At 50.2% G+C, this 13,588-nt stretch overlaps 1 protein-coding gene across 2 annotated transcripts in view; it reads left to right on the forward strand.

Annotated features, from left to right (window-relative positions):
• The first annotated feature begins 1,347 nt into the window (after positions 1-1,347).
• AOC1 (amine oxidase copper containing 1) overlaps positions 1,348-13,588 on the forward strand; it is a 31,632-nt gene continuing 19,391 nt past the window's right edge. The window contains exon 1 of one of the 2 annotated variants that reach the window (XM_040355383.1): positions 1,348-1,443. The gene's annotated coding sequence lies outside the window, so the exon portion shown is untranslated. Of the gene's footprint in view, positions 1,444-13,259; positions 13,316-13,588 lie in introns of those variants that run through there. The other variant, XM_040355382.1, reaches the window with a different exon arrangement.

Here is a 13,588-nt window from a genome sequence, read left to right on the forward strand (position 1 = left end):
AGAAATCCGGCCAGACACGATACGCGGTGACGTGCCGCGCCGTGCGCGGCCCTGGAAGGTAAATACTTCCACGCATGCGTCAAATCACTTTGACGCATGCGAGAGGGATGGCAGCCGCTCGGACATGTACGGTGAGTCTGTACAGATGACCGAACATGTCCGACGGACAGGCTTCCAGCGGACATGTTTCTTAGCATGCTATGAAAACATTTGTCCACTGGAAAACGGTCGGCTGGACAAATGTCCGCTGGAAACCTGTCCGCGGACCAGTTTCAGCAGACATGTTCGGTCGTGTGTACGGGGCCTAAGGGGCAACCCCCTCCTTTTTTTTTTTATAAAACATTTTTTTTAATTTTATTTTCTTTATATATTTTTTTCATTTCTTTCTTCTTTTTATTAAAGGGCCCAGAGGTCCCCAGGGCCCCCGGGATGGCAACCCCCCTTTTTTATAATGTTTTTCATTTATATATTTTTTTATTACTTCTTTTTTTTTTATTGTAAGGGTCCCAAAGGCCCCCAGGGCAACCACCCCCCCGCTTCTCAATAAGCAGTGGCTCCCCCCGCTTCTCAATTTGAGGCAGCAGCACCCCCATGCCTGAAGCTGTGTAAGGGGCCCCATACTTCCTGATGGCGGCCCTGCTCTAGGGTGACCACATTTCCAAATTACCATTCAGGGACACTCTCCCTTCCCAAAAATCAGCTTGTGCTGTAACGAATCACAGCACAGTGATTGGACACAAGAGGCGGGATTTATGATTTCCCCAATCACAAGCAGGGGGCGGGGATTGTGCTCCTCCAGGCATTCCCGGCCAGGACAAGTACTGTCAGTGAGTAAAGTGGGGATGTGGCGGCCTTTTTTGGGGGGCATTAGATTGGCCGGGGGGGGGGTGGCTGTGTCAGTTTCATTCCGGGACACTGTATTGTCCTGGAATGAATGTACCTGGGACAGACCTGCAAAATGCGGGACTGTCCCGGGCAATCCGGGGACACGTGGTCACCCTACCCTGCTCACCTATGACCTGAGGAGTATGATGGCGTGTGCCAATTTTTTGCGCCTCCATCAGGTGTAATCCGGCTACTCTAGCCGTGACATTACAGAACTGATAAGATCGCTGATTTCCCGACACTCTAGGCCCCCTCCCAAGAAATGTTTAACTTAGACGCTGATCCCTGGTGATTAGGGAAGGTGATTAGGCGGTGGAGTCTGTCAGTATTTTACTGATACGATATGTGATAATCCAAACTCCACTTGTATGGGTGCCATCGGGAGGGTAATAAGGGTTATGGGGCAGATAATGGCTCACAGCGACACTTAATCAGTAACTGTTTTTTATAAAGCAATAAATCCGGAGTGCAGAAGATAGTTCCGCATATTACAGCGCAGAGCGATGAGAAGAGACACTCCGACTGCCGAAGTTCTCCTGGACCGCCGACCCCATTAAGGTAATTCTTTTGGCGGGTGACATTCAGTGGAAAGTAGAAACTTTTAGGTCCCGGCGCCCCGGACATTCACCGCCATACTTGGGGGGTGTCATAGACCAGCGCCCTAGACATTCGCCGCCATACTTGGGGGGTGTCATAGACCAGCGCCCTGGACATTCGCCGCCATACTTGGGGGGTGTCATAGACCAGCACCCCGGAAACATTCGTTGCCATACTTGGGGGGTGTCATAGACCAGCGCCCTGGACATTCGCCGCCATACTTAGGGGGTGTCATAGATCAGCGCCCTGGACATTCGCCGCCATACTTGGGGGGTATCACAGACCAGCGCCCTGGACATTCGCCGCCATACTTGGGGGGTGTCATAAACCAGCACCCTGGACATTCGCCGCCATACTTGGGGGGTGTCATAGACCAGCGCCCTGGACATTCGCGGCCATACTTGGGGGTGTCATAGACCAGCGCCCTGGACATTCGCCGCCATACTTGGGGGGTGTCATAGACCAGCGCCCTGGACATTCACCGCCATACTTGGGGGGTGTCATAGATCAGTGCCCTGGACATTCGCCGCCATACTTGGGGGGTGTCATAGATCAGCGCCGTGGATATTCGCCCCCCATACTTGGGGGGTGTCATAGATCAGCGCCCTGAACATTCGCCGCCATACTTGGGGTGTCATAGACCAGCGCCCTGGATATTCGCCGCCATACTTGGGGGTGTCATAGACCAGCACCCCGGACATTCGTTGCCATACTTGGGGGTGTCATAGACCAGCGCCCTGAACATTCGCCGCCATACTTGGGGTGTCATAGACCAGCGCCCTGGACATTCGCCGCCATACTTGGGGGGTGTCATAGACCAGCGCACTGGACATTCACTGCCATACTTGGGGGGTGTCATAGACCAGCGCCCTGGATATTCGCCGCCATACTTAAGGGGTGTCATAGATCAGCGCCCTGGACATTCGCCGCCATACTTAAGGGGTGTCATAGATCAGCGCCCTGAACATTCGCCGCCATACTTGGGGGGTGTCATAGACCAGCGCCCTGGACATTCGCCGCCATACTTGGGGAGTGTCACAGACCATCGTCCTGGACATTCGCCGCCATACTTTGGGGGTGTCATAGACCAGCGCCCTGGACATTCACCGCCATACTTGGGGAGTGTCACAGACCAGCGCCCTGGACATTCGCCGCCATACTTGGGGGTATCATAGACCAGCGCCCTGGACATTCGCCGCCATACTTGGGGGTGTCATAGACCAGCGCCCTGGACATTCGCCGCCATACTTGGGGGGTGTCATAGAGCACTGCCCTGGACATTGGCCGCCATACTTGGGGGTGTCATAGACCAGCGCCCTTGACATTCGCCGCCATACTTGGGGGGTGTCATAGACCAGCGCCCTGGACATTCGCCGCCATACTTGGGGGGTGTCATAGAGCAGTGCCCTGGACATTGGCCGCCATACTTGGGGGGTGTCACAGACCACCAAAAATACGAGAAATCCAATCACTGGGGAAAATGTGGAAGGCTTGGGAAGCAAGACAAATAATGCAATGTACTGTACAGGGTTCTTAAAGGGGTTGTAAAGCTTAAGGTGAAAAAACATCCAATGCTTACAGCCCCTCCTCCCCCGTTTACTTACCTGAGCCCTCGAAAGTCCTGCGTCGAAAACGTGCTGGCTTCTTAGCCCGGGCTTCTCTGCAATTCATTGGCTCACGGTGCTGTCAATCAACTCCAATGACGAGAGGGGGGGGGCGAGTCCTGTAGTTGGGGGCTTATGGACGCCGAATACCGGACTCCAGGGTATAAGTTTGTTATTTATTTTATTTCTTATTTTTTATTATTCTAACCTTTAGTAACCCTTTAAGGCCCAACTCCAACCACAAGGTTTAGTTAGACTGAAGAAGGATTGGAGCTTCGTTGTTTTCCCATAGAGCAGGGGTCCCCAAACTTTCTAAGCAAAGGGATTTGGGGGGGTTTGTGGACTGTGGGAGTAGAAAATGCCCCAGAATCAGTGCCACATCATTGGTTTTATTGGGAGGAATAGTTCCCCATTGTTGGCATCAATTAGAAGAATAGTGCCCCATTGATGGTGTCAGCAGGGGGAATGGTGCCCCACCATTGCTGTCAGTTGGTGGAATAGTTTCCCCCAAGGACCAGATAAAGGCAAGCAAAAGACCACATCTGGCCCCCAGGCTGCAGTTTGGAGTCTAGGGTGATCACATTTCCAACCTACCTTTCAGGGACACTCCCCTTCCCAAAAACCAGCTTGTGCTGTAACGAATCACAGCACAGTGATTGGACACAAGAGGTTGGATGTATGATTTCTCCAATCACAAGCAGGGGGCAGTGACTGTGCTCCTCCAGTACTTGTCTGCCAGGACAAGTACTGTCAGTGAGTAAAGCTGTGATGTGGCGGCCTTTTTTGGGGGGCAATCCGGGACACGTGGCCAAAGAGGAAATGTTTCATCCCTTCCTGGTTTGCCTGACACTCGTCACCTGGACAGGAAGTGAAGGACAGCAGAATAACCCCTAACCATCACCCAGCATTTAACCCAAAACCATAACTCTAACCCACCCTAACCATCACCCAGCACCTAACCCAAACCCTAATCCCTAACCATCACCCAGCACCTAACCATCACCCAGCACCTAACCATCACCCAGCGCCTAAGCCAAACCCTAATCCCTAACCATCACCCAGCACCTAACCCCTAACCATCACCCAGCACCTAACCATCACCCAGCACCTAACCCAAAACCATAACTCTAACCCCTAACCATCACCCAGCACCTAACCCAAAACCATAACTCTAACCCCTAACCATCACCCAGCGCCTAACCCAAAACCATAACTCTGACCCCTAACCATCACACAGCGCCTAACCCAAAACCATAACTCTAACCCCTAACCATCACCCAGCGCCTAACCCAAAACCATAACTCTAACCCCTAACCATCACCCAGCGCCTAACCCAAAACCATAACTCTAACCCCTAACCATCACCCAGCACCTAACCCATAACCCTAACCCAAATGCATAACTCTAACCCCTAACCATCACCCAGCACCTAACCCAAAACCATAACTCTAACCCCTAACCCTCACCCAGCGCCTAACCCAAAACCATAACTCTAACCCCTAACCATCACCCAGCGCCTAACCCAAAACCATAACTCTAAGCCCTAACCATCACCCAGCGCCTAACCCAAAACCATAACTCTAACCCCTAACCATCACCCAGCGCCTAACCCAAAACCATAACTCTAACCCCTAACCATCACCCAGCGCCTAACCCAAAACCATAACTCTAACCCCTAACCATCACCCAGCACCTAACCCATAACCCTAACCCAAATGCATAACTCTAACCCCTAACCATCACCCAGCACCTAACCCAAAACCATAACTCTAACCCCTAACCCTCACCCAGCGCCTAACCCAAAACCATAACTCTAACCCCTAACCATCACCCAGCGCCTAACCCAAAACCATAACTCTAAGGCCGGGTACACACGGACAAACATGTATGGTGAAAGCGGTCCGTCGGACCGTTTTCACCATACATGTCTGCCAGAGGGCTTCTGTACGATGGTTGTACACACCATCGTACAGAAGTCCGCGCGTAAAGAATACGCGGGGCGTGTCCGCGGTGTCGCCGCGACAATGACGCGGCGACGTGGGCGGCCCGCCTTTAAAATGCTTCCACGCATGCGTCGAAGTCATTCGACGCATGCGAGGGACGGCGGGCGCCTGGACATGTACGGTAGGTCTGTACTGACGACCGTACATGTCCGAGCGGGCTGAATTCCAGCGGGCTGTTTTAAAACAAGTCCAGGAATATTTGCCCGCTGGGAAAAGGCCCGGCGGGCAAATGTTTGCTGGAATTCGGCCCGCTCGCGCCCACACACGACCAAACATGTCTGCTGAAACTGGCCTGCGGGCCAGTTTCAGCAGACATGTTTGGTCGTGAGTATGGGGCCTAAGCCCTAACCATCACCCAGCGCCTAACCCAAAACCATAACTCTAACCCCTAACCATCACCCAGCGCCTAACCCAAAACCATAACTCTAACCCCTAACCATCACCCAGTGCCTAACCCAAAACCATAACTCTAACCCCTAACCATCACCCAGCGCCTAACCCAAAACCATAACTCTAACCCCTAACCATCACCCAGCGCCTAACCCAAAACCATAACTCTAACCCCTAACCATCACCCAGCGCCTAACCCAAAACCATAACTCTAACCCCTAACCATCACCCAGCACCCAACCCATAACCCTAACCCAAAACCATAACTCTAACCCCTAACCATCACCCAAAACCATAACTCTAACCCTTAACCATCACCCAGCACCTAACCCAAAACCATAACTCTAACCCCTAACCATCACCCAGCGCCTAACCCAAAACCATAACTCTAACCCCTAACCATCACCCAGCGCCTAACCCAAAACCATAACTCTAACCCCTAACCATCACCCAGCACCTAACCCAAAACCATAACTCTAACCCCTAACCATCACCCAGCACCTAACCCTAAACAATAACTCTAACCCCTAACCATCACCCATCACCTAACCCAAAACCATAACTCTAACCCCTAACCATCACCCAGCACCTAACCCATAACCCTAACCCAAAACCATAACTCTAACCCCTAACCATCACCCAGCACCTAATCCAAAACCATAACTCTAACCCCCTAACCAGCACCTAACCCAAACCCTAATCCCTAACCATCACCCAGCACCTAACCCAAACCCTAACCCCTAACCATCACCCAGCGCCTAACCCAAAACCATAACTCTAACCCCTAACCATCACCCAGCACCTAGCCCATAACTCTAAACCCTAACCATCACCCAGCACCTAACCCAAATCCCAAACCCTAACCCCTAACCATCACCCAGCGCCTAACCCAAAACCATAACTCTAACCCCTAACCATCACCTAGCACCTAACCCAAAACCATAACTCTAACCATCACCCAGCGCCTAACCCAAAACCATAACTTTAACCCCTAACCATCACCCAGCACCTAACCCAAAACCATAACTCTAACCCCTAACCGTCACCCAGCACCTAACCCGGAACCATAACTCTAACCCCTAACCATCACCCAGCACCTAACCCAAAACCATAACTCTAACCCCTAACCATCACCCAGCGCCTAACCCAAAAGCATAACTCTAACCCCTAACCATCACCCAGCGCCTAACCCAAAACCATAACTCTAACCCCTAACCATTACCCAGCACCTAACCCGGAACCATAACTCTAACCCCTAACCATCACCCAGCGCCTAACCCAAAACCATAACTCTAACCCCTAACCATCACCCAGCACCTAACCCGGAACCATAACTCTAACCCCTAACCATCACCCAGCGCCTAACCCAAAACCATAACTCTAACCCCTAACCATCACCCAGCGCCTAACCCAAAACCATAACTCTAACCCCTAACCATCACCCAGCGCCTAACCCAAAACCATAACTCTAACCCCTAACCATCACCCAGCGCCTAACCCAAAACCATAACTCTAACCCCTAACCATCACCCAGCGCCTAACCCAAAACCATAACTCTAACCCCTAACCATCACCCAGCGCCTAACCCAAAACCATAACTCTAACCCCTAACCATCACCCAGCACCTAACCCATAACCCTAACCCAAAACCATAACTCTAACCCCTAACCATCACCCTAACCCAAAACCATAACTCTAACCCCTAACCATCACCCAGCACCTAACCCAAAACCATAACTCTAACCCCTAACCATCACCCAGCGCCTAACCCAAAACCATAACTCTAACCCCTAACCATCACCCAGCGCCTAACCCAAAACCATAACTCTAACCCCTAACCATCACCCAGCACCTAACCCAAAACCATAACTCTAACCGCTAACCATCACCCAGCACCTAACCCAAAACCATAACTCTAACCCCTAACCATCACCCAGCACCTAACCCAAAACAATAACTCTAACCCCTAACCATCACCCATCACCTAACCCAAAACCATAACTCTAACCCCTAACCATCACCCAGCACCTAACCCAAAACCATAACTCTAACCCCTAACCATCACCCAGCGCCTAACCCAAAACCATAACTCTAACCCCTAACCATCACCCAGCGCCTAACCCAAAACCATAACTCTAACCCCTAACCATCACCCAGCGCCTAACCCAAAACCATAACTCTAACCCCTAACCATCACCCAGCGCCTAACCCAAAACCATAACTCTAACCCCTAACCATCACCCAGCACCTAACCCATAACCCTAACCCAAAACCATAACTCTAACCCCTAACCATCACCCTAACCCAAAACCATAACTCTAACCCCTAACCATCACCCAGCACCTAACCCAAAACCATAACTCTAACCCCTAACCATCACCCAGCGCCTAACCCAAAACCATAACTCTAACCCCTAACCATCACCCAGCGCCTAACCCAAAACCATAACTCTAACCCCTAACCATCACCCAGCACCTAACCCAAAACCATAACTCTAACCGCTAACCATCACCCAGCACCTAACCCAAAACCATAACTCTAACCCCTAACCATCACCCAGCACCTAACCCAAAACAATAACTCTAACCCCTAACCATCACCCATCACCTAACCCAAAACCATAACTCTAACCCCTAACCATCACCCAGCGCCTAACCCAAAACCATAACTCTAACCCCTAACCATCACCCAGCACCTAACCCATAACCCTAACCCAAAACCATAACTCTAACCCCCCTAACCAGCACCTAACCCAAACCCTAACCCCTAACCATCACCCAGCGCCTAACCCAAAACCATAACTCTAACCCATAACCATCACCTAGCACCTAACCCAAAACCATAACTCTAACCATCACCCAGCGCCTAACCCAAAACCATAACTTTAACCCCTAACCATCACCCAGCACCTAACCCAAAACCATAACTCTAACCCCTAACCATCACCCAGCACCTAACCCGGAACCATAACTCTAACCCCTAACCATCACCCAGCACCTAACCCAAAACCATAACTCTAACCCCTAACCATCACCCAGCACCTAACCCGGAACCATAACTCTAACCCCTAACCATCACCCAGCACCTAACCCAAAATCATAACTCTAACCCCTAACCATCACCCAGCACCTAACCCATAACCCTAACCCAAAACCATAACTCTAACCGCTAACCATCACCCAGCATCAACATCAACAAATGCCGAATGCTAACCCAGAGTTCTAACCCTAATTTTTACCGCCAACCATCAACCATCACCTAATCCATGACCCTCAACCTTTCCGCCAACCATCAAACCAACGCCTTATCCATGACCCTAACCCTCAACCTTACCGCCAACCATCAACCAACACCTAATCCATGACCCTGATTCTCAACCTTCCTGCCAACCATCAACCAACACCTAATCCATGACCCTGTTGTAGCAAAATCTGCGGTACGCAGAGCATACCGCCATTTTGCCCTGGGCTATTAAGCACTGAATCCATCTTAATGAAATAATCCATATTTAAACTAAATAGATTCACTCACCATCTATACAAAAAGACACCATCACCCATCAGCTTGTTCTCAAGTCACCGTCCCAGTCATCACTGGTTTGCCGACGCCCTCACAGGCAGTTTTATTAAAGACTCAACAGGAAGTGATGTCACAACATGTGACCGCCTCCATAGGAAGTGAGCTCACAGGGAGTCAGCTCCACCCAGCAGATGCCCATATACGGAAACCCTTCCAACAGGGATTCAATACAGTAATATAACAATAACAAAATAATACAACAACACCACAATACAATACAATGAATAGAAATACATACAATGAATACAAATACATACAATGCTGCTAAAGTCTTATGGGCGTGTCCAGGTGGGGAGCGCATGTGACCCCCCCCCCCCGCCTCCAGATACGTCCATAAGCTCTCATATTAAACGCTGATAGAATTCTGAAACTGCGCCATTCCATAGAATAATGCATATCCAGATTATACCCTTATTAAGGTGGAATGGAGGCTATCTACAGGCGTACGCTACGAATCCCAAGCCCTGCTGATCAGACAAGACCCAGATAAGAACGCACATCTGTCCATAACCATCCGTGTGCCTGCGGAGCGAGTGCACCCCCCCCCAACGATCGTCTGTGCTAAATGCACAGAGGGCCCCTCGTGGGGGCGGACATATGCCCACGCCGCAAACATCACACTCCGACCTCAAGACATTTTCTACTACCAGACGAGATTCAACCAGCCTCAGACTGCCCCAGTCAGTTCTATTTAGAGCGGGCTGCGGAAGTACTAAGACTGGGTGCCATTATGACCATACATCTTTAAATTTCCACAACAACCCTAACCCTCAACCTTACCGCCAACCATCAACCAACACCTAATCCATGACCCTAACCCTCAACCTTACCGCCAACCATCAACCAACGCCTAATCCATGACCCTAACCCTCAACCTTACCGCCAACCATCAAACCAACGCCTAATCCATGACCCTAATCCTTAACCTTACTGCCAACCATCAACCAACACCTAATCCATGACCCTAATCCTCAACCTTACCGCCAACCATCAAACCAACGCCTAATCCATGACCCTGATCCTCAACCTTACTGCCAACCATCAAACCAACACCTAATCCATGACCCTAACCCTCAACCTTACCGCTAACCATCAAACCAACACCTAATCCATGACCCTAACCCTCAACCTTACTGCCAACCATCAAACCAACACCTAATCCATGACCCTAATGCCGCGTACACACCATCACTTTATGTGATGGAAAAAAATGACGTTTTCAAAAACGTCACTTTAATTGACCGTGTGTGGGGGAAAACGTCATTTTATGTCTTGTAAAAAACGACCAAAAAAAATTCAAGCATGCTTCAATTTTATGTGTCGTTTTTCAAAAGTGCACTTTTTACTTCACAGAAATTGACCGTGTGTAGCAAAAAACGTCGTTTTCTAAGACGTTTTTTCATCCACGCATGCCCAGAAGCTACTTATGAAGCGAGCTTCAATGGTAAAACGTGGTGGAACGTAACCTCACTTTGCAAGAACATTGTGAGAAAAACGATGGTGAGTAGGCAACTTCGTCTTTGAAAATTGAAGTTTCAAAAACGTCATTTTTTACTTCACACAAAGTGTCGTTTTTTTTCATCACATAAAGTGATGGTGTGTATGCGGCATAACCCTCAACCTTACCGCCAACCATCAAACCAATGCCTAATCCATGACCCTAACCCTCAACCTTACCGCCAACCATCAACCAACACCTAATCCATGACCCTAACCCTCAACCTTACCGCCAACCATCAAACCAACGCCTAATCCATGACCCTGATCCTCAACCTTCCTGACAGCCATCAAACCAACACCTAATCCATGACCGTAACCCTCATCCTGACCATTAAACATCAACAAATGCTGAACGCTAACCCAGAGTTCTAACCCTTATCTTTACCGCCAACCATCAACCAACACCTAATCCATGACCCTAACCCTCAACCTTACCGCCAACCATCAAACCAACACCTAATCCATGACCCTAACCCTCAACCTTACCGCCAACCATCAAACCAACGCCTAATCCATGACCCTGATCCCCAACCTTCCTGCCAACCATCAAACCAACACCTAATCCATGACCCTAACCCTCAACCTTACCGCCAACCATCAAACCAACACCTAATCCATGACCCTAACCCTCAACCTTACCGCCAACCATCAACCAACACCTAATCCATGACCCTAATCCTCAACCTTACTGCCAACCATCAAACCAACACCTAATCCATGACCCTAACCCTCATCCTGACCATTAAACATCAACAAATGCCGAACGCTAACCCAGAGTTCTAACCCTTATCTTTACCGCCAACCATCAACCAACACCTAATCCATGACCCTAATCCTCAACCTTACTGCCAACCATCAAACCAACACCTAATCCATGACCCTAACCCTCAACCTTACCACCAACCATCAACCCTCATTTTTACCGCCAACCATCAACCAACACCTAATCCATGACCCTAATCCTCAACCTTACTGCCAACCATCAAACCAACACCTAATCCATGACCCTAACCCTCAACCTTACCACCAACCATCAACCCTCATTTTTCCCGCCAACCATCAACCAACACCTAATCCATGACCCTAACCCTCAACCTTACTGCCAACCATCAAAACAACACCTAATCCATGACCTTAACCCTCAACCTTACTGCCTACCATCACCCAACACCTTATCCATGACCCTAACCCTCAACCTTGCCGCCAACCATCAAACCAACACCGAATCCATCACCCTAACCCTCAACCTTACCACCAACCATCAACCAACACCTAACCTATGACCCTCAACCTAACCGCCAACCATCAACTAACACCTAATCCATGACCCCAACCTTCAACTTAACCATCAACTAGCACCTAAGCCTAAACTATGAGTCTGACCCCCAAGCTAACCCCACCTTAAACATCAACCAAGACCTAATCCATGACCCTAACCCACTTAACCATCAACCAAGACCAAATTCTAAGTTATAACTACTTACTCACTATTTATGGCAGCTGGAATGAGCCCGCCGATGCAGCTGCTTGACTCAGCAGCAGAACCGATGTTCCTATGACAACCAAATGTGTATTCCTCTACTGCAGCCTGGCAATATATGGATCACCTCTACGGAACTGACATTATTGTGATAGGGGCCCGACACCAACACAGTGAGGTCATTACACCACTGAGAGCAATGTATTGCAGGCACTTTACCTCTGACAACAGATAGATACGGGTTCCCTATACCACTGACATCCGGGTAAGTGGGCACTACACCACTGACGACAATGCATTCTTCATAGTGCATACACCAATCATGCTCCTGACCACTGCACCCTATACACTATGTTGTACATTATATACTCCTGACCACTGCACCCTTTATACTATGCTGTACATTACATACTCCTGATCCCAGCAGCCATCTATTTTCTGTGTACAGAATACATACAGGTATATAGAGGAAGGTTCATTGTTTCTATGATGATCCACAATCTATAAGGTGTCTCTTGTCTTCAGGATGTGACCCACCGCTCACTGTGAAGTCTGATGCACGCTGCAGCCTGTCTTTCTTGCACGGGCCCCGGGGCCCCCGGCCGGCGTCCTTCTTCCATTGTGATCTCTTCCTGTCTTCCATGGGCCCCCGGGGCCCCCGGCCGGTGTCCTTCTTCCATTGTGATCTCTTTCTGTCTTCCATGGGCCCCGGGGCCCCCGGCCGGTGTCCTTCTTCCATTGTGATCTCTTTCTGTCTTCCATGGGCCCCGGGGCCCCCGGCCGGTGTCCTTCTTCCATTGTGATCTCTTTCTGTCTTCCATGGGCCCCGGGGCCCCCGGCCGGTGTCCTTCTTCCATTGTGATCTCTTTCTGTCTTCCATGGGCCCCGGGGCCCCCGGCCGGTGTCCTTCTTCCATTGTGATCTCTTTCTTGCACGGGCCCCGGGGCCCCCGGCCGGTGTCCTTCTTCCATTGTGATCTCTTTCTGTAACATTTCTATTATATTTCTTATAATCTAACCAAACATTCCTTATTATGGGAAATCTCTTTATATTATAACCAGAGATGGAGGATGGGAGACTCGCCCCCCACATTTATACCCACAGCCCGGCACAGAGCCAACCGATCCGCCTGGATGTGTGCCCAGAATGAAGGTGCGATGTGCGTCCTCTGCCCCCCTGACACCCTCCTGTCTGTCACCATCCCCCTCCCTCTTCTTCATAAAAAGTTATCACTGCAATGCTGATAAGAGACGCCACAGGAGCCGATCTGCAGAAAGGTGAATTATTCCATCCGCTCCGTGCGCCGCACAGCCTGCCCTGCTGCCCTAGATACCCCCCCAATGCCCTTCTATCTGCCCCACTACCCCTCATCTGTCCTTCTCCTCCACTACCCCTCACCTGTCCTTCTCCCCCACTACCCCTCACCTGTCCATCTACCCCACTACCCCTCACCTGTCCTTCTCTCCCACTACCCCTCACCTATCCTTCTCCCCCACTACCCCTCACCTGTCCATCTCCCCCATTCCCCCTCACCTGTCCATCTCCCCCAT

The sequence above is a fragment of the Rana temporaria genome, chromosome 5, assembly GCF_905171775.1.
Source record: "Rana temporaria chromosome 5, aRanTem1.1, whole genome shotgun sequence".
Taxonomy (NCBI): Eukaryota; Metazoa; Chordata; class Amphibia; order Anura; family Ranidae; genus Rana; species Rana temporaria.